The 18,742-nt window shown below is 40.7% G+C and overlaps 1 long non-coding RNA gene across 1 annotated transcript; it reads left to right on the top strand.

Moving 5' to 3' along the window:
* Positions 1-2,384: 2,384 nt before the first annotated feature.
* On the top strand, positions 2,385-15,153 carry LOC308398316. The gene is made up of 3 exons (XR_013971912.1): positions 2,385-2,520; positions 11,159-11,251; positions 14,628-15,153. It is a non-coding gene; the product is annotated as an uncharacterized lncRNA (long non-coding RNA).
* Positions 15,154-18,742: the final 3,589 nt, after the last annotated feature.

The raw sequence follows: 18,742 nt of genomic DNA, 5'->3' as shown, positions 1-18,742 counted from the left end.
TATCATCACTGCCTCCCTCTCTCGCTCCCTCCTGCACTTCTCCCCACCTTTTGCTTGAACAAACACTTAGTGAGTTGTTATGGCTCTGCTTATTGAAGGTAAAATCCACTGAGTGTTTGCGTTGCAACGCAAAGAAGGGATCTGTTGATAGAGGTAACAGAACTGAGACACGAGGAGAGAAGTGTTAGATGACTGCGACACACCCTGGACAGGTTGTTTGTCAGGATCAATAGCCCGGTCTGAACAAGCAAGCAGAGGAAGTGTCTTTGTTATGCCAGGTTGGATTCAGGTCAGTGATTATGAGTGTTTACTCTTGTGAGGTGCTGAGATTGACAGCTCGGGAGAGGCGATCAGGAGGACATTTTGACAAAACAAGATGGCCTTATTCTTTTAGCATTATTAAATTCATAGGTGTGTGAGTTATTTCTCTTCCAAGCGCAGCGTTTGGTGAGAAAGCACTGATGTGTCCTAGTACTGCAGTCAGACATTTAACTAAACACACACGCTGCTTCAGACAAGGCACGACAATGCTGCTGTCCTACTTTTAGACATTCAGTGAATAATTTCTGCAAAGCTCTTTTAATGGAGTTTGTACCTGGAACATGTTAAAATAACATATTGACGAGACAGTAGACAGCCAGTGATCACAAAGAGTTGATGTACAGGCTGAGGTGCATGATGCGTAAAGTCTATAGCCTATTTTCCACAGCGCATCCAGCAGAGTAAGCCCAATTTTACTGCTTATCTACAGTCGCTCACCGGCTTTAGCTGGGGTAAGCCCGGACTTACTCTTTAAATTGCTCATGCAGTTTTAAGATGTTGTGAGGCTTATGGCTCAAGTGCAAAATTATTACAAACAATTCATTTTTTTTCTTTTTCGAGTCTATAAATATTTTTTTTTTATAGGTAATGGAAAAAATATTTTTTTTGCTTCCAGGAAAATACATGCCAGGAATTTTAAAACTGCTGGGTGAAGAAGAAGAAACCGTGTAAGTGTAAAGTGTTTGTGTGTAAACTAATCTATAATTTATCTAGTCAGTAAGCAATAAATGGCACAACTGATGTCCCGCAGCTAGTGGCTTAGGGCAGAAATTATGAACCAGCCAACGCCACAGACTGTGATAGGAATCTATCGCACAAACATGGTCTTTAGCCACGTGATGATGTAGAGCAAACTGGTTATTGTTGCCAAATAAATCCCGACAAACAGGAAACGCCTCGGCTCTCTCTTATTCTGTTATTCTGCTTAAAATATACTTTTTAAGGATTTATTTTAAATGTTTTATTGATTTGTTGTTGTGTTTTTCTGCACTTTGTCAAACATGTGATTTTACTTTAAGTGCTCTATAGATATAATTTACCACAGCATTAGTTTGAATTGATGACCTAGATTAGCAGTACTGGTAATTACCAAAATATGTTTTTATGTTTCTGTAATGATAACCCACTAGTATGTGCAAGCCCTTTAATTGGAATGATACTTTAATGTTAAAATATAATTACCTCCATCACCGAGGCTATGTTGTTTGCGTGCGCGTCGTTCTTTCTGTCTGTAAACGAGCTTGTCCAAAACACTTGGAATTAATTTTGTAGTATATAAGTCATATGAGCAATCCACTAAGATCTGGCGTACATCTGCTAAGATCTTCAGGGTCAACTGAATGATTTATTGGTTAGAAATTGACAAAAAAAACCCTCATAACCTAAACTATTTGATTCTCACAAGTGTGTTTTGTATCATCAACATATAGAAAACACTGTATAAAGATTTAAAATATCATGTCACATTTGCTCTCTGACCTTTCCTTCAGGGCCAATATATTGATCCTTACAGAGCTATTTTTTTTTACTGTCACTGTTTGTAGGTAATGACGTGAGGAAATGTTGGGTCTGTGTTTCCACATGCCCCGTATTCCTCATGAACAACGCAAGACATAACAGAACATCTTCAACCGGTTTTTCACTCGCTAACGAGGGAAGTTTTGGGTCAGAACCAGCTCTTGGAGCTCACGCTCCTCACCTGACTCCAAACCCAAATCCTTCAAAGAGCAGCTGTCCTCGTAGCCTTTTTATTGACATGACAGTTACAGTACACATCACAGCACAAGCACTTCCCTCCATAAACCCCCCCTTGGTTCTACGACAATGCACTATGTGGGTGTATGTGTAAGCACCTGTATGCATGTGCAAGAACGTGTGTGTATGTGTGTGTGTGTGTGTATATGCATGTGAAAATGTCTGTGTGTGTGTCATGGGTGTGCGTTTGTGTGACCTCCTGCTGACCAAAAGGGCCATAAAAGCAGGAAGCAACATTACAGGAAACAGATCTTTCAGATAGGATGTGTCTGTGATAAAACCTCCCCCAGCACAGAGTGGCTGGAGAGGTGGTCAGAGACAAAGGAATGTCTTGATCCTAATGCTTGAACTAAGACTTTACAAATTTAAGAAACACAATGACAACATTCAACAATTAGACTTAACAGGAAATTATTATTTTGGATCAATGACCTCTTCTTCAAGGTCAGACAACTGAAACTTTCATAAACTGTCTTTTATATTTAAAACTAAGCTTTAAATTATTCTGCCTTCATTTGTATTGGTAACATGCTATCATTTTTTCTGTAAAGCAAATTTACCTGTGGGTATAAATAAAGTAACCTTAACCTTATTTTTGGGAAATGACATCGGTTTATGGGGATTCTAAATATTACATCATAGTTTGCATCCAAAAATGTCAATTTTAACCTCTGACCTCTTCCTTCCGTTCAGATTGACCACAAAATGCGTTACAAAAGTGTCAAGAGAAAGTGAATGAGCTGTAGTATACTGTATATAATATTAAATAATAAGCATGTCCAGTTATTTACAAATAAATACCTATTATCCACTCCTGTTACCTACTCCTACGCCATGTTTGTGTAATCAAAGTAAACATCTGCTGTGCTAATCTTATCTGATGTTTAAAGCACTACAAACTTATTAAAGTATGGTTAAACAAAGAAACAAAGACAACAAATATATACAAAATACAGTAATAGTCCCTTAAAAGTAAATAGAGCCCAGAGAGTGAGCTACTGTGGTGGAGGTTTGTGCTTCTTCTTGTCAATTTTCAAATGTACCGTTTTACAAAAAGCAGATAAAATAGTAAAACATCTTGCTGTGTTTGATTAAGACTCTGTTCCTGAACAGAAAAAATTGTTTTAGTGGTTAAATGTTAGCTTTGATTAGTTTCTGACTTCATTAAAGTCCAGTGTGCCAGCTCAAGTTTGAACTTAAAAATGTGAATTCAGTTCAGTTAATTTTTGTTTTGACAGATTTCTAAATTATCTATTTATTCATATTTTTTTATTACAGGTAGATTAATAAATTTGCTAAGCAATGTATATGAAACTGCCAAAATGAGATGAAGTGATTGTTATCGTATATATTCTTTATAAATCAGTCATGTTGAAGGCCTCCATATGCCGTCAACACGTACACCTACACAGGTTATTTCACCTCCTGATTAGATGCTTTCTCAGGATCGCGTATGAGTTATGCATATTTTAATTAAGCTTATTTGTTAGATTTGTGTGTCAGTTCTACACATATTAATTTTAAATTACAAAGTATACTGAGCCAGTGTAAAATAAGCACATTTTACTCAATTAAATGTTACTAAAAAGAGATATGTAAAACCACGCAGGGCTCTGTTTGCTTCATTTGTGCATGCCTGGACTCATGCCCTGAAGCATAACGTTTTCTCACTCTAGAGGCACCGCCATGTTCTCGCTATTGAATGTTGTTTCAAATGTTTCTGAATTTAATAAGTAAGCATTTGATTATCATACATTTTAGCTTCTAGTGTGTCTCTTTTCATTTCAGTATGTGTTTTGATAGGAAAAACAGTAGCTTCAGCTGTGTGTTATAATGGTTTACATTTATTTCATGCTAAATCTGTATTTATAGTACAGGTTGTTATTTTAACTTGATGTGGTTCGTACATTTAATGTAATTCATTCTCTCTTCTTAGACTATAACTTGTGTTATATTGTGAATGCTACAGATTCAGTGCCTTATAGATTTACATTTATTCGTGTCTTAACTTGTAGACAGTCTAAGTATTACTTATAATAAATAAAAATCAAACTTTTGTAGATTATTTAGGTTTTCTGAAAGTAAAGGAGTAATGTAAAATTCTTATATCTCACATGTGAATATGCATAAGAATTAAACCATTTTGCTCAGTACAAAATTGTTTATAGTAAATAAAATGTTTATACAATTTAAGTACAATCAACATGAGTTAATTAAATATTTTTAAACATTTAATAAATAAGTTCCCCAATTCAAGGTTGGGGATGGGCTGGAGCCTATTTCAGCTGTCATGGATTTCTTTCGTGCAGTCAGACATCTTGCTTTCGTAAACTTTGACATTTTGTCAAAGGCCTGCATTTTCAGGCAAAACAGAGACAATGAAAACAAAGTTTGAAAGTCATTATAATTCATTATATATATATATATATATATATATATATATATATATATATATATATATCCAGCTGCTCAAACGAGCAGCTGGATAGCTAAGCAAGCCTACCGCAGACATGAGTGAGACAGATAAATATGAAGGCATGCCGGCTCGGACGTCGCCCGGATCAACAAGGTCCGCGTCAGGTGTTGAGGAACCAGGGCACCCTGACGAAAAGTGGGCTACTGGAACAAGAAGGCATCGGTGGGCAAGGGACGAAAACAGGGCGTTGTTGGAATGCTACTACGCAAGTAACCCCGGCGGAAGGGGCTACATGAATAGGATGAGGGACCTATGGATTCTTCGATACCCAACATCCACAATGACGGCGAAACAACTAGTAGCTCAGTGTTCCAACATTCGAAAGAAGGGACTGCTCTCACAGCTAGAGATTGACGAGGTACAACACAAATGCTACGGCAAGGAGGAGTCAGGACGCCAGGTCAGGGGGGAGATATCATCACCCCCACCCGAGATTGGGTACATAGCCCCAAGTGTGATAGGAGAAGGATCGTTGAGTGCGAGAGGAACTGACCTGAAAAATAGGATCATGGCCAAGCTTGAAACCTGGATCCCCCGTAGCCGGTTACCAAGATTACGTGAAGTACCCTCAGAAGGTCTGCTAGATGATGTTAATGCAGCACTACGGGCAATACCTACAACCACGATTACCGACACTAACAAGCTGATCTACAATACGGCAGCAGTGATCAGTGAGATGCTTGGCTACAAGTTGAACAGCCATAAGGGGCAGTACCCTCCATGGAGAAGGAGGCTAGAGGGCAAGATCAAAGTAGCACGGAGAGAGGTTAGCCAACTAACGGAGTTGCAGAAAGGTGCGACGAATAAGGTGCCTAAGAAATACAGCAAGCTGTCCATACCTGAGGCCTTGGAAACTGCCAAGCAAAGACTCACAGCCTTGGCCAGCCGCTTGAGGAGGTACACCAGAGAGATAGAAGGCAGGAGAATAAACCAGCTGTTCTCCACAGAACCAGCAAAGGTGTACTCTCAGTGGCAAGGGAACAATAATAATAAGAGAACAGCACCACCAAGGCTGGAGACGGAGCAATACTGGAAGAGCATATGGGAGAAGGATGCAACCCATAACGGCAATGCTCAGTGGCTAGAGGATCTGAGGGCAGACCACAGCGACCTCCCTGAACAGGGTCCAGTAACCATCACAGTGGCAGATATCCAAGAAAGGGTCTCCAGTATGAAGAGTTGGACAGCACCAGGGCCCGACATGGTTCACGCCTACTGGCTGAAGAAGCTGACTGCACTCCACGAGCGTCTGGCAGCACAAATGAACCAGCTGCTAGTTAACGAGAGACACCCGGAATGGCTAACTGAAGGCCGGACGGTCCTGATCCCCAAGGACCCCAAGAAGGGACCGGTCCCCTCCAACTACCGACCAATAACCTGCCTCAGTACTACATGGAAGCTCCTGTCAGGCATCATATCGGCTAAGATGAACAGGCACATGGGTCAATACATGAGCGGGACACAGAAAGGAATTGGCAAGAATACCAGAGGCGCAAAACACCAGCTACTGGTAGACAGAACAATCAGCCGAGACTGCAAGACCAGACTGACCAACCTGTGCACTGCCTGGATTGATTACAAGAAGGCCTATGACTCAATGCCCCACAGCTGGATACTGGAATGCCTAGAATTGTACAAGATCAATGGGACCCTAAGAGCCTTCATCAGGAACTCAATGGGGATGTGGCGTACAACACTAGAGGCCAACTCCAAGCCCATAGCACAAGTCACCATCAAGTGCGGGATCTACCAAGGAGATGCTCTGTCCCCACTGCTGTTCTGCATAGGCCTGAACCCCCTCAGTGAGATCATTAACAAGACTGGCTACGGATACCGACTACGGAACGGAGCAGTTGTCAGCCACCTCCTGTACATGGATGACATCAAGCTGTATGCCAAGAGTGAACGAGACATCGATTCACTGATCCACACTACCAGGCTATACAGCAATGACATTGGAATGTCGTTCGGACTGGAGAAGTGTAGTCGGATGGTAACAAAGAGAGGGAAGGTAGTCAGAACTGAGGGGATTGAACTACCAGAAGGCAACATTGCAGACATAGAGGACAGTTACAAGTACTTGGGGATCCCGCAGGCGAATGGGAACTATGAAGAGGCCGCTAGAAAAACTGCAACCACCAAGTACCTGCAGAGGGTCAGGCAAGTCCTGAGGAGTCAGCTGAATGGTAAGAACAAGATCCGGGCCATCAACACGTACGCCCTGCCCGTGATCAGGTACCCTGCTGGGGTAATAGGCTGGCCAAAGGAGGAGATAGAAGCCACTGACATAAAGACAAGAAAGCTCCTTACCATGCATGGAGGGTTTCACCCCAAGTCCAGCACCCTGAGGCTGTACGCTAAGCGGAAGGAAGGGGGCCGGGGACTGGTGAGTGTCAGCACCACAGTCCAGGATGAGACAACGAACATCCAAGAATACATTGGGAAGATGGCCCCAACTGACCGAGTGCTCAGTGAATACCTCAGGCAGCAGAAACCCAAGAAAGAGGAGGGAGACGAGGAACCATCATGGAAGGACAGAGCCCTGCACGGTATGTACCACCGGCAGATAGAGGAGGTGGCTGATATCCAGAAATCCTACCAGTGGCTGGACAAAGCTGGACTGAAAGACAGCACAGAGGCACTAATCATGGCAGCACAAGAACAAGCTCTGAGCACAAGATCCATAGAGGCTGGGGTCTATCACACCAGGCAAGACCCCAGGTGCAGGCTGTGTAAAGATGCCCCAGAGACAATCCAGCACATAACAGCAGGGTGCAAGATGCTAGCAGGCAAGGCATACATGGAACGCCATAACCAAGTGGCCGGCATAGTGTACAGGAACATCTGTGCGGAGTATAACCTGGAAGTCCCGAGGTCAAAATGGGAGATGCCCCCAAGGGTGGTGGAGAATGACTGAGCTAAGATCCTGTGGGACTTCCAGATACAGACGGACAAAATGGTGGTGGCTAACCAACCGGACATAGTGGTGGTAGACAAACAGAAGAAGACGGCCGTAGTGATCGATGTAGCGGTTCCGAATGACAGCAATATCAGGAAGAAGGAACACGAGAAGCTGGAGAAATACCAAGGGCTCAGAGAAGAGCTCGAGAGGATGTGGAGGGTGAAGGTAACGGTGGTCCCCGTGGTAATCGGAGCACTAGGTGCGGTGACTCCCAAGATAGGCGAGTGGCTCCAGCAGATCCCGGGAACAACATCGGAGATCTCTGTCCAGAAGAGCGCAGTCCTGGGAACAGCTAAGATACTGCGCAGGACCCTCAAGCTCCCAGGCCTCTGGTAGAGGACCCGAGCTTGAAGGATAAACCGCCCGCAGGGGCGTGCTGGGTGTTTTTATACCTCGAAGAGCAAGAAGCAAGACTGCTGTCAGTGAAATGTCATCCCTGCACAATTGGTCAGCACTGCCTGTTTTTAGATACAACATGTGTGCTTGTATGAACTGTAGGGGTGCAGCTAAATATTGGTTTCATTATCAATAATTCTTTTTTTCTTGTTTGAATGGTTACTCATTGATTATTGTAATAGTTGATTCAGTTCTGATTAATTCATTTAAACTGAGCACTTATGATTTTGTATGTTGTTTTTTAATTCTTCTTTTCCCCCTTGCTTAAAGTCGTTTGCCGTCTTAGATGCTTAGAAGAAAGAGGTGTTTATGCATTCAGTGGTTCAGAGGCTTTTTGGTGACCTCCTGTATTTTGCAGCGTATAGCAGGTCAGCCAACAACAGAAGTCTAATTAGCCAGATTATCTGAAAACACCTGTTTGGCTCACTGGGTCTCTGCTGCAGTCTGTACATACAGACTGTGTTTACAGTGGTCTTTACTTCCACTACTGTATGCTATGTCGGACACCTGGTATTTGACAGCATATCTGTGAGTTGTTTGCACTGAACAAATATCTTAGTCTAATGCAATCTGCCTTCTGCAAAGTGATAACAGCTATAGAGCCATAGAGAAGCTATAGAGAAGCTCTACATACTGTGGACCAGGGGTGTCCAAACTTTTTTCACCGAGGGCCACATACATAAAAATATAGGAGGGGCTGGGCCACTTACTAGAAATTAGGTATATAACCTTAACTTTAGTGTATTAAAGTTAGAAAAATCACTTAAAAGTGGTCGAATATGTTATATTGTTGAATATAATTAAAAATGACAAAACTGCCTTCATCACAGCTTTCCATAAATGGATCTTTATTGATTTATTCAGAAAAAGCTTTGGTAGCTCATTCTCAGAACAGCAGCCTCAGATTTCATCTTAGACAGAAGATTTACAGATCAGAGAAAAAACAATAAAGGCTTGCCATGTCTTGCGATGAGTTGGGCGACCTCATAGCTGGCTATTGTAGCCTTTTCCTGGACCTTTTGAGCACGAAAAAAATACTGTTGATGACCCCGCAGGAGAGCTACCCTTTGCTTTAATTTCTGCTCTCGCTCAGCACCAGTGTAGGATGCATAGGCCTGATGTTTGGTTTCATAATGACGTCGTACATTATACTCTTTCATAACTGCCACAGTTTCAGTGCAGATCAAACAGACACACTTCCCCTTGAATTCTTTGAAGAATTCACTCTCCCACCGTGTCTGAAATTTTCTGCACTCACTTTCTACCTTTCGCTTCTTTGGTTCTGCCATGTTTAGTAACTTGGGGTAAATTTCTTCTGTGATTGTCCTTTTTGGTGGAGCAACTGCCTTGATCAACAGTAGCTCCCCCTGGTGTTAAAACTAAGAAGTGCAATACACTCAAGCAAAAGTTGAAGTGCGGGCCATATTCAATTCTATTTATAAAATTACTTGCGGGCCAATTAAAAATGGGCCGCGGGCCAACTGCAGCCCGCAGGCCGGAGTTTGGACACCCCTGCTGTAGACTATATATAACCCACTGACCTGGAATAGTAATTTAATCCAGCATGGGCTTTGGATCTGAAACACTTTAATCTGCTCTTCATTAGTATATTTTGATCTCGCTGATAATTACTGACAGAGGTGAGAGGTCACGATCTAAGTGTGGGTTCTGGTTCCCCAAGCTGCCATCTTAATGTGACCTCTCAATTTACCATTACGTTGATAAAGGGTTCTTTCACCAGCGTGAATTGGCTGGGTTAATTTTTCCCTCACAGAACTAAATGGGAAGATTAGCTTAACAAATTACAACTGATGAATGACCCATTATGAAAATCAAGCATCTAGGGCGATGATTACAGGCTACTTTGCCTGCTCATATCCTTGTTATGTGGCCAGTCACTGAGCTGACCTTGTATTATATCTGAGAGCAGCATCGGCTTTAACATAACAGCATTACTTGTGAGGGAATAAAGCTGAATTTTACTCCCTTTCCGTGGAGGTTTGTGCTTCCAAACAATGCTATGTTAACTTGACGGTTTATTTGTAATGTTTTAAACTTTTTAAATAGTCTCACCTTGACAATAAAACAAAGCACTATTTGACACAATTATAAAAAAAACACAGGACCCATTTTACATGTATATCATTTATTCCGAATTTTCTAATAACTAATTAGTAAGTTCCCTGAAAAGGGCCTTTTTTTTACCAATTAAAATGGATTTTTAAAAAAGAACTGCTTAATTCATATTCATGCTAATATTTGTTAATTATTCATTTATTTATGCAAACTCCCACTGGCTTATTATGTGTTTTTTTCCACTCTCATTTTTTGCATGTTAAGTTCATCTTCTGTCTTACCAGCATTTAATTAGAAATAATTAACTGGAGAAAAAAACGCAACCGAACACTGTCTGAATGACATTAACTTTTATTTGCAATTAGAAGCCTTTTTTTGCAAAAAAATGTCACAGGAAATTGTTTATAAAATTACAGACCTGTGATGGAAAACATTTCCAAATCCACCAACGGTTGCAATCATTGGCCTCATTAGAGGCGATCAGTGAAATCTGCTGATAAATGTCACATCCGTCCGGCTTAGTACAGTATGTCTAGACTTGTTTCTGAAATCACTCTCCTCCATTAGGATGTTTTCTTTTGGACAGTGGCTTGATCAGAGCAGATAATATGCCTGCAAGAGTCTTGTAACTATGGTGATGAGCCACTCATGAAATAATTTGCCTTTGCAATGTGTTATAAGTAACAGCATACAGATACTTCATTACAGTACTTAAGTAAAATACAGATACCTGAAAATTCTACTTGAGTATTTATCAGACAACTTTTCACTGTTATGCCCTAAATTTTAACATATATATATCTACTTTCACCACCTTTCAATTTTTTTACAGGCTTGTTTTAACACATCTGAGATGAGTTATTATTTCATGTCAATGAGCAACTTCCAGATCTGAAACTAATTTTAACCTAAATAGATACAACAATTACAAAGACAGTCCTGCTGGTGTATCCATCACTGGTGCTGATCATAAACCATTAAATAGGCTAAATTCTACTACTCCTACAGAAGAGTAGCGAACATTAAGGGAGTAACATTTTTTAAGTGGCAGGTGATTTTAAATGTAATGTTCCCAACAGCTCAACAAACCTCAGCAAACACACAAACTGTTTCTGTGCAGTTTGTCACACAGTGTGTCTGTGAGCTAAATGTGCAGCTGCTCTATTTCCCAGGGAGAGGAAAGGATGAGCGATAACTTCAGTCAGAGATGGAGGAATATGCAGAAAATACAGGACAGGAGAGGAAGAAGAGAGTTATATAAAAAGGTAAGGACTGCTCACTGACAATTAATAGATAGGAAATTTAAAGCTAATGGTGGTAACTGTGCTGACCTTTATACTAATGCCCTATGTTGGATCAGTACAGAGCAGCTGTGGTGTTCATGGTCATCATCAAGACTCACCACAGCTGCTTTATAGTAGCTTTACGGGGAGTGCAGAATTATTAGGCAAGTTGTATTTTTGAGGAATAATTTTATTATTGAACAACAACCATGTTCTCAATGAACCCAAAAAACTCATTAATATCAAAGCTGAATGTTTTTGGAAGTAGTTTTTAGTTTGTTTTTAGTTTTAGCTATTTTAGGGGGATATCTGTGTGTGCAGGTGACTATTACTGTGCATAATTATTAGGCAACTTAACAAAAAACAAATATATACCCATTTCAATTATTTATTTTTACCAGTGAAACCAATATAACATCTCCACATTCACAAATATACATTTCTGACATTCAAAAACAAAACAAATCAGCGACCAATATAGCCACCTTTCTTTGCAAGGACACTCAAAAGCCTGCCACCCATGGATTCTGTCAGTGTTTTGATCTGTTCACCATCAACATTGCGTGCAGCAGCAACCACAGCCTCCCAGACACTGTTCAGAGAGGTGTACTGTTTTCCCTCCTTGTAAATCTCACATTTGATGATGGACCACAGGTTCTCAATGGGGTTCAGATCAGGTGAACAAGGAGGCCATGTCATTAGTTTTTCTTCTTTTATACCCTTTCTTGCCAGCCACGCTGTGGAGTACTTGGACGCGTGTGATGGAGCATTGTCCTGCATGAAAATCATGTTTTTCTTGAAGGATGCAGACTTCTTCCTGTACCACTGCTTGAAGAAGGTGTCTTCCAGAAACTGGCAGTAGGACTGGGAGTTGAGCTTGACTCCACCCTCAACCCGAAAAGGCCCCACAAGCTCATCTTTGATGATACCAGCCCAAACCAGTACTCTACCTCCACCTTGCTGGTGTCTGAGTCGGACTGGAGCTCTCTGCCCTTTACCAATCCAGCCACGGGCCCATCCATCTGGCCCATCAAGACTCACTCTCATTTCATCAGTCCATAAAACCTTAGAAAAACCAGTCTTGAGATATTTCTTGGCCCAGTCTTGACGTTTCAGCTTGTGTGTCTTGTTCAGTGGTGGTCGTCTTTCAGCCTTTCTTACCTTGGCCATGTCTCTGAGTACTGCACACCTTGTGCTTTTGGGCACTCCAGTGATGTTGCAGCTCTGAAATATGGCCAAACTGGTGGCAAGTGGCATCTTGGCAGCTGCACGCTTGACTTTTCTCAGTTCATGGGCAGTTATTTGGCGCCTTGGTTTTTCCACACGCTTCTTGCGACCCTGTTGACTATTTTGAATGAAACGCTTGATTGTTCGATGATCACGCTTCAGAAGCTTTGCAATTTTGAGACTGCTGCATCCCTCTGCAAGATATCTCACTATTTTTGACTTTTCTGAGCCTGTCAAGTCCTTCTTTTGACCCATTTTGCCAAAGGAAAGGAAGTTGCCTAATAATTATGCACACCTGATATAGGGTGTTGATGTCATTAGACCACACCCCTTCTCATGACAGAGATGCATATCACCTAATATGCTTAATTGGTAGTAGGCTTTCGAGCCTATACAGCTTGGAGTAAGACAACATGCATGAAGAGGATGATGTGGACAAAATACTCATTTGCCTAATAATTCTGCACTCCCTGTATACCGTCTACAGGTTGGAAATGCGATAGTTCATGTAACATCTGCTTATATCATTTTGAATTCAGTTTTGTAAATCCACAAAGAGTAGAGGCACAGCTACAGATGGGACTTCAGAATTGGTTCTTGTAGAGTTCAGTTCTCAGTAGTTCAGTTCCTTCAAATTGTTAATCTGCTTGCTTTTAGATCCCAGATGATCTTTAGAAAGATCATATGTGTGTCTTTAAATGGATTTGCCTCGTATGAGGGATTGTAGCCTATAGGTTTATATTGTTAAATGATAATAATAAGACAATGCTTTCAGGTCATTTTACAAAAAAACATGAAAGTAACGCAATGCGTAGTATAAAGAATGACTTTCTCCTGGGAGTAATTAAATAATTTACGGCATTACTTTTAATAAAAGCTTTATGTGCATATAATTACTTTTTTGAGTAGTGACCCCAACACTGATCACAACAAAGAGTTAAAATATCTCCAACATGCCCAAACATGCTATTAATTTGCACAATGGCAATGTCTTTCATATGCTGCTTAGCATTGTGGTGACTCCAGGTGGTGAGCCAATGAGATCCTAATGAGAATCGATAAAAGAATTGATAAGGAATTGAATTGATAAGTGATATCGATAATGAAATCGGAATTGCAAAATTCTTTTCAATTCCCATCCCTAAGCACAACTCAGAAAATCTACCGAGGCTCACAATAGCACTTATTGTGAGTTACTTCTGAGTGAATCTTTTCACCACACTGCACTGCTACAACCTACCTGCCAAACTGCATTTTAACCCCTGACTATATTCATTTTCCTGTTTGGTTGTGGAGGCAAAGTCAGTCATCTACAGTACAGGCAGCAGCAAATAGATTTTTGTGCTCTACATAATATTGAAGGTGAGAAATTTAGTAGAGTTTAAGTTAAAATAAAGATTGTATTCCTTAAATTAATAAGATTTTATTATAGAATGGAAACAAGTGGAGTTTGTACCAAAAGAGCTTTCTAGAAGTCCCACTTTTTACTTTTATGCTTTGAGTACATTTTAGAGCCTGCGCTTTTTCACTTTTCCTTGAGTAAGGAAGTCAAATTAGTATTTTAAGATAAGATAAGAGATAAGATAAGATAACCTTTATTAGTCCCACACGTGGGAAATTTGTTTTGTCACAGCAGGAAGTGGACAGTGCAAAAGTTATGAGGCAAAAATTAGAATACAATAAGAATAAATACAGTACACAGCTGTACAGAATAGAATAAAATAAAATAAAATACTATATACAGTAGAATAAAATAAAATAAATATACAATAAGATAAAAATAGAATACAAATACAAATACTATATACAACTGAGTAAAAATACAACGATGACAGAAAGAAACACAAGTATCTGTATTTCTTCTTAGGTGAAGAATGTGTGTACTTTTGCCACCTCTGATTATTGGCACAAACACACAGAGAAAGTCCTTTTTTCAAGTGTATTAACTACACCTGCAGTGTCCACAGCAACACTGCCACTTTTGTTAAGAGACATTTAAGCTTTTTTTCTTTTTTTTTGGGTAACTGAATGCTGCTCAGAAATATTGGCAGCCACTGGGTTTGTTTTGCTGGGCTTGTTGTCGAAATGTGCTTGGTCTTTACAGTCTTGTTTTTGTTCACCTAATACACAGAAAACAACACAGCCAGACAATCTCAGATGAAATGCAACCTGCCAATCACTAACCCCCCACTGCCCCGCTTCTGATACTTGCTGAAACCGGTGGACCTGTCTACACAAAGAACCTGCACTGTTTGTCCTCTTGTACCTGTCTGTTAATCTCGCTCTCTCTCTCTCTTGCTCCCAAAATATAAAGCTGTGGTGCCAAAAAAGAGTGCATTGGAGAAACAGTCTAGCAATTAAAAATAATTGACCAAACACATCAAACTAACTTCATAAATGAAGCAAATATTCGGTAACAACTGAATTCAATTTAAATAATTTGCTTCATCAGTGGTAATAAAATGGTGATCAAACTGATTTATTAATAGACCAACTAAGATGAGGGTGCAGTTGTTGTATTTTTGTTAATTATCTATTTTTTAGCTTCACTTCAATGAGTGCTGTTTGTCTCATATAATATATAATGATATGATATATCATTTAGGAGTCACCTGTACAACTGATTCATTGAGGAAAATGTCTAATCTTTTAGCCTATCACATGGCAGCAACTTAGGCATGTACAGTGGGGCAAAAAAGTATTTAGTCAGCCACCGATTGTGCAAGTTCCCCCACCTAAAATGATGACAGAGGTCAGTAATTTGCACACCAGAGGTACACTTCAACTGTGAGAGACAGAATGTGAAAAAAAAATCCATGAATCCACATGGTAGGATTTGTAAAGAATTTATTCGTAAATCAGGGTGGAAAATAAGTATTTGGTCAATAACAAAAATACAACTTAATACTTTGTAACATAACCTTTGTTGGCAATAACAGAGGTCAAACGTTTACTATAGGTCTTTACCAGGTTTGCACACACAGTAGCTGGTATTTTGGCCCATTCCTCCATGCAGATCTTCTCGAGAGCAGTGATGTTTTGGGGCTGTCGCCGAGCAACACGGACTTTCAACTCCCGCCACAGATTTTCTATGGGGTTGAGGTCTGGAGACTGGCTAGGCCACTCCAGGACTTTCAAATGCTTCTTACGGAGCCACTCCTTTGTTGCCCGGGCGGTGTGTTTTGGATCATTGTCATGTTGGAAGACCCAGCCTCGTTTCATCTTCAAAGTTCTCACTGATGGAAGGAGGTTTTAGCTCAAAATCTCACGATACATGGCCCCATTCATTCTGTCCTTAACACGGATCAGTCGTCCTGTCCCCTTGGCAGAAAAACAGCCCCATAGCATGATGTTTCCACCCCCATGCTTCACAGTAGGTATGGTGTTCTTGGGATGCAACTCAGTATTCTGCTTCCTCCAAACACGACGAGTTGAGTTTATACCAAAAAGTTCTACTTTGGTTTCATCTGACCACATGACATTCTCCCAATCCTCTGCTGTATCATCCATGTGCTCTCTGGCAAACTTCAGACGGGCCTGGACATGCACTGGCTTCAGCAGCGGAACACGTCTGGCACTGCGGGATTTGATTCCCTGCCGTTGTAGTGTGTTACTGATGGTGACCTTTGTTACTTTGGTCCCAGCTCTCTGCAGGTCATTCACCAGGTCCCCCCGTGTGGTTCTGGGATCTTTGCTCACCGTTCTCATGATCATTTTGACCCCACGGGATGAGATCTTGCGTGGAGCCCCAGATCGTGGGAGATTATCAGTGGTCTTGTATGTCTTCCATTTTCTGATGATTGCTCCCACAGTTGATTTTTTCACACCAAGCTGCTTGCCTATTGTAGATTCACTCTTCCCAGTCTGGTGCAGGTCTACAATACTTTTCCTGGTGTCCTTCGAAAGCTCTTTGGTCTTGGCCATGGCGGAGTTTGGAGTCTGACTGTTTGAGGCTGTGGACAGGTGTCTTTTATACAGATGATGAGTTCAAACAGGTGCCATTCATACAGGTAACGAGTGGGGGACAGAAAAGCTTCTTACAGAAGACGTTACAGGTCTGTGAGAGCCAGAGATTTTCCTTGTTTGAGGTGACCAAATACTTATTTTCCACCCTAATTTACGAATAAATTCTTTACAAATCCTACCATGTGAATTCATGGATTTTTTTTTCACATTCTGTCTCTCACAGTTGAAGTGTACCTCTGGTGCAAATTACTGACCTCTGTCATCATTTTAAGTGGGGGAACTTGCACAATCGGTGGCTGACTAAATACTTTTTTGCCCCACTGTAGATGTGATCAAGGCTTACAGAGAACGGTCTGAAAAAGAGAAAATATTCAGTTAGCAGCAGCTCTGTGTGAGAAAATATCATGGTGATGACTTTTTAAAAATCAATTTTTTACATCACAATAAATGTGGCCTCACTGTTTTGACCTAATAGAAAGGCAAAAGTAAGACAAAAAAAACCCCACTTGCTACAAACATGCAGAAGAGCATCTCTGAACACACAACATTTTGAAGCAGGTGGGATACAGCAGCAGAAGACCACAGCATCTGCTGCTCCCAACAGCTTAAAAGAGGAAAGTGAGTCTGCACCTTTAGGATGTGGTTCATCACGGATGTTCAGCAGACAAATCTGAAGCAACTGTGTGATGCTATCATATCAATGTAGACCAAAATATCTAAGGCTTATTTCCAGCACCTTGTTGAATCTGTGCCATGAACAGTTAAAGTAATTCTGAAGGCAAAAAGAGGCCCAACATAGTAGAAGAAAGTTGTACTTAATAATGTGACACATCAACGTATACCAGAAATACTGTAGGTATTCATACTTACCTTAAAGTGATACTTAAATAATCTTTTAAACATCCTTCTGGGGACTGAAGGTGCTGAACCAACAATCTCACATCACTTGGTATCTACTCCTGTCTCCTGCAGATGTCAATGCAGAAAACAGTAACATAAAATTCTCAGTCAGTCCTGAAGCATTTTCGAGTTGTCCATTATCTATGCTGTCACAGATGAAAACACACACACACACACACACACACACACACACACACACACACACACACACACACACACACACACACACACACACACACACACACACACACACACACACACACACACACACGAAAAGTGTGATATGATAAAAAGTGTGAGGTGCTTATGCTGGAACATTTAGTGTAACCACACTACATGAGTTAGATGAGCAAACATGTCTATGAGTTTGAAAAGCACCACTTCAGTGTAACATCTCTGAACCTGGGTAATATACGCTGTCCATTTCTTGTTCTCTATATACTTAAAGTATATAAAAGTATTTGTACACCTGCACTACTTTTGTTTTCCATATTCTGTACTTTTGAACCTGCTTATTTTGACCATGTGCCACTTTAATGTAATTATGATTTTCAGTCTTCATCTGAAAAGTGATCATGTACCTGATCAAACCCTTGTTTATCTGTATCATGCTTTCTTACATTGTCTCCTCTGTATTGTTTTCCTTCCTCCGGTTTGAGCATATTAACTCATTCACTGCCAGCCATTGGCAGTGAATGAGTTAAACCCATTGACTCATACACTGCCATTGACGGCTATAGACGTCAATGGCAGTGAATGAGTTAACAAGGAACAAATCACTCGGATTTAGCCTCCCATAGTTTATTATGAATGTCTGGCTGTTAGTGCCTTCTGTGGTTTCGTCTGCTATATGAGCATCCCTCCTCAGGGTATCTGTTCTGTAAAACTGTGCTGTCAGGGGAGGACCTGGATTGATGTTGTCAGGAAGTCACCAGGCTTTCATGTTAATTCATCAGCTGGCAACGGTAGAGACCATGTGGTTTAGTGACTGTGGGTGTGAAGATTGTGTTGATGTACTGTACTGTACCACCAGTTATTATCATTGTTAAATACCTATGGACGCTGTTGACACACAGTAAAAAAAAAAAAAATTCCTGGAATTGAAATATTTTCTTTGGAATAATTTTTCCATTCTCAAATGATTGGCATTGCAAACTGTAATGTTATAAGAGGAATTAGTAAAAAGAGTGGAGGCAATAGTCATTTGCCTTTTCTGACAGCAGCAGTACACTTATTCCTTAACTTTCTAAAGGCGAGCCTGTGCCAAGGGTCTTTTGGTGTGTTTAACCAGAGCCGTTGCTTTGTTTCCGAAGCTCAGCAGTGATCTGGGGAGTAAAGCTACAGTTTGTTCTTGTGTTTCTGTGAGTGCATATCTAAATC

This window comes from Rhamphochromis sp. 'chilingali', assembly GCF_963969265.1.
Source record: "Rhamphochromis sp. 'chilingali' genome assembly, chromosome: 6".
NCBI classification, from domain to species: domain Eukaryota; kingdom Metazoa; phylum Chordata; class Actinopteri; order Cichliformes; family Cichlidae; genus Rhamphochromis; species Rhamphochromis sp. 'chilingali'.
The sequence above is the reverse complement of the archived record's forward strand: the minus strand, read 5'-3'. Positions and strand labels throughout refer to the sequence as shown.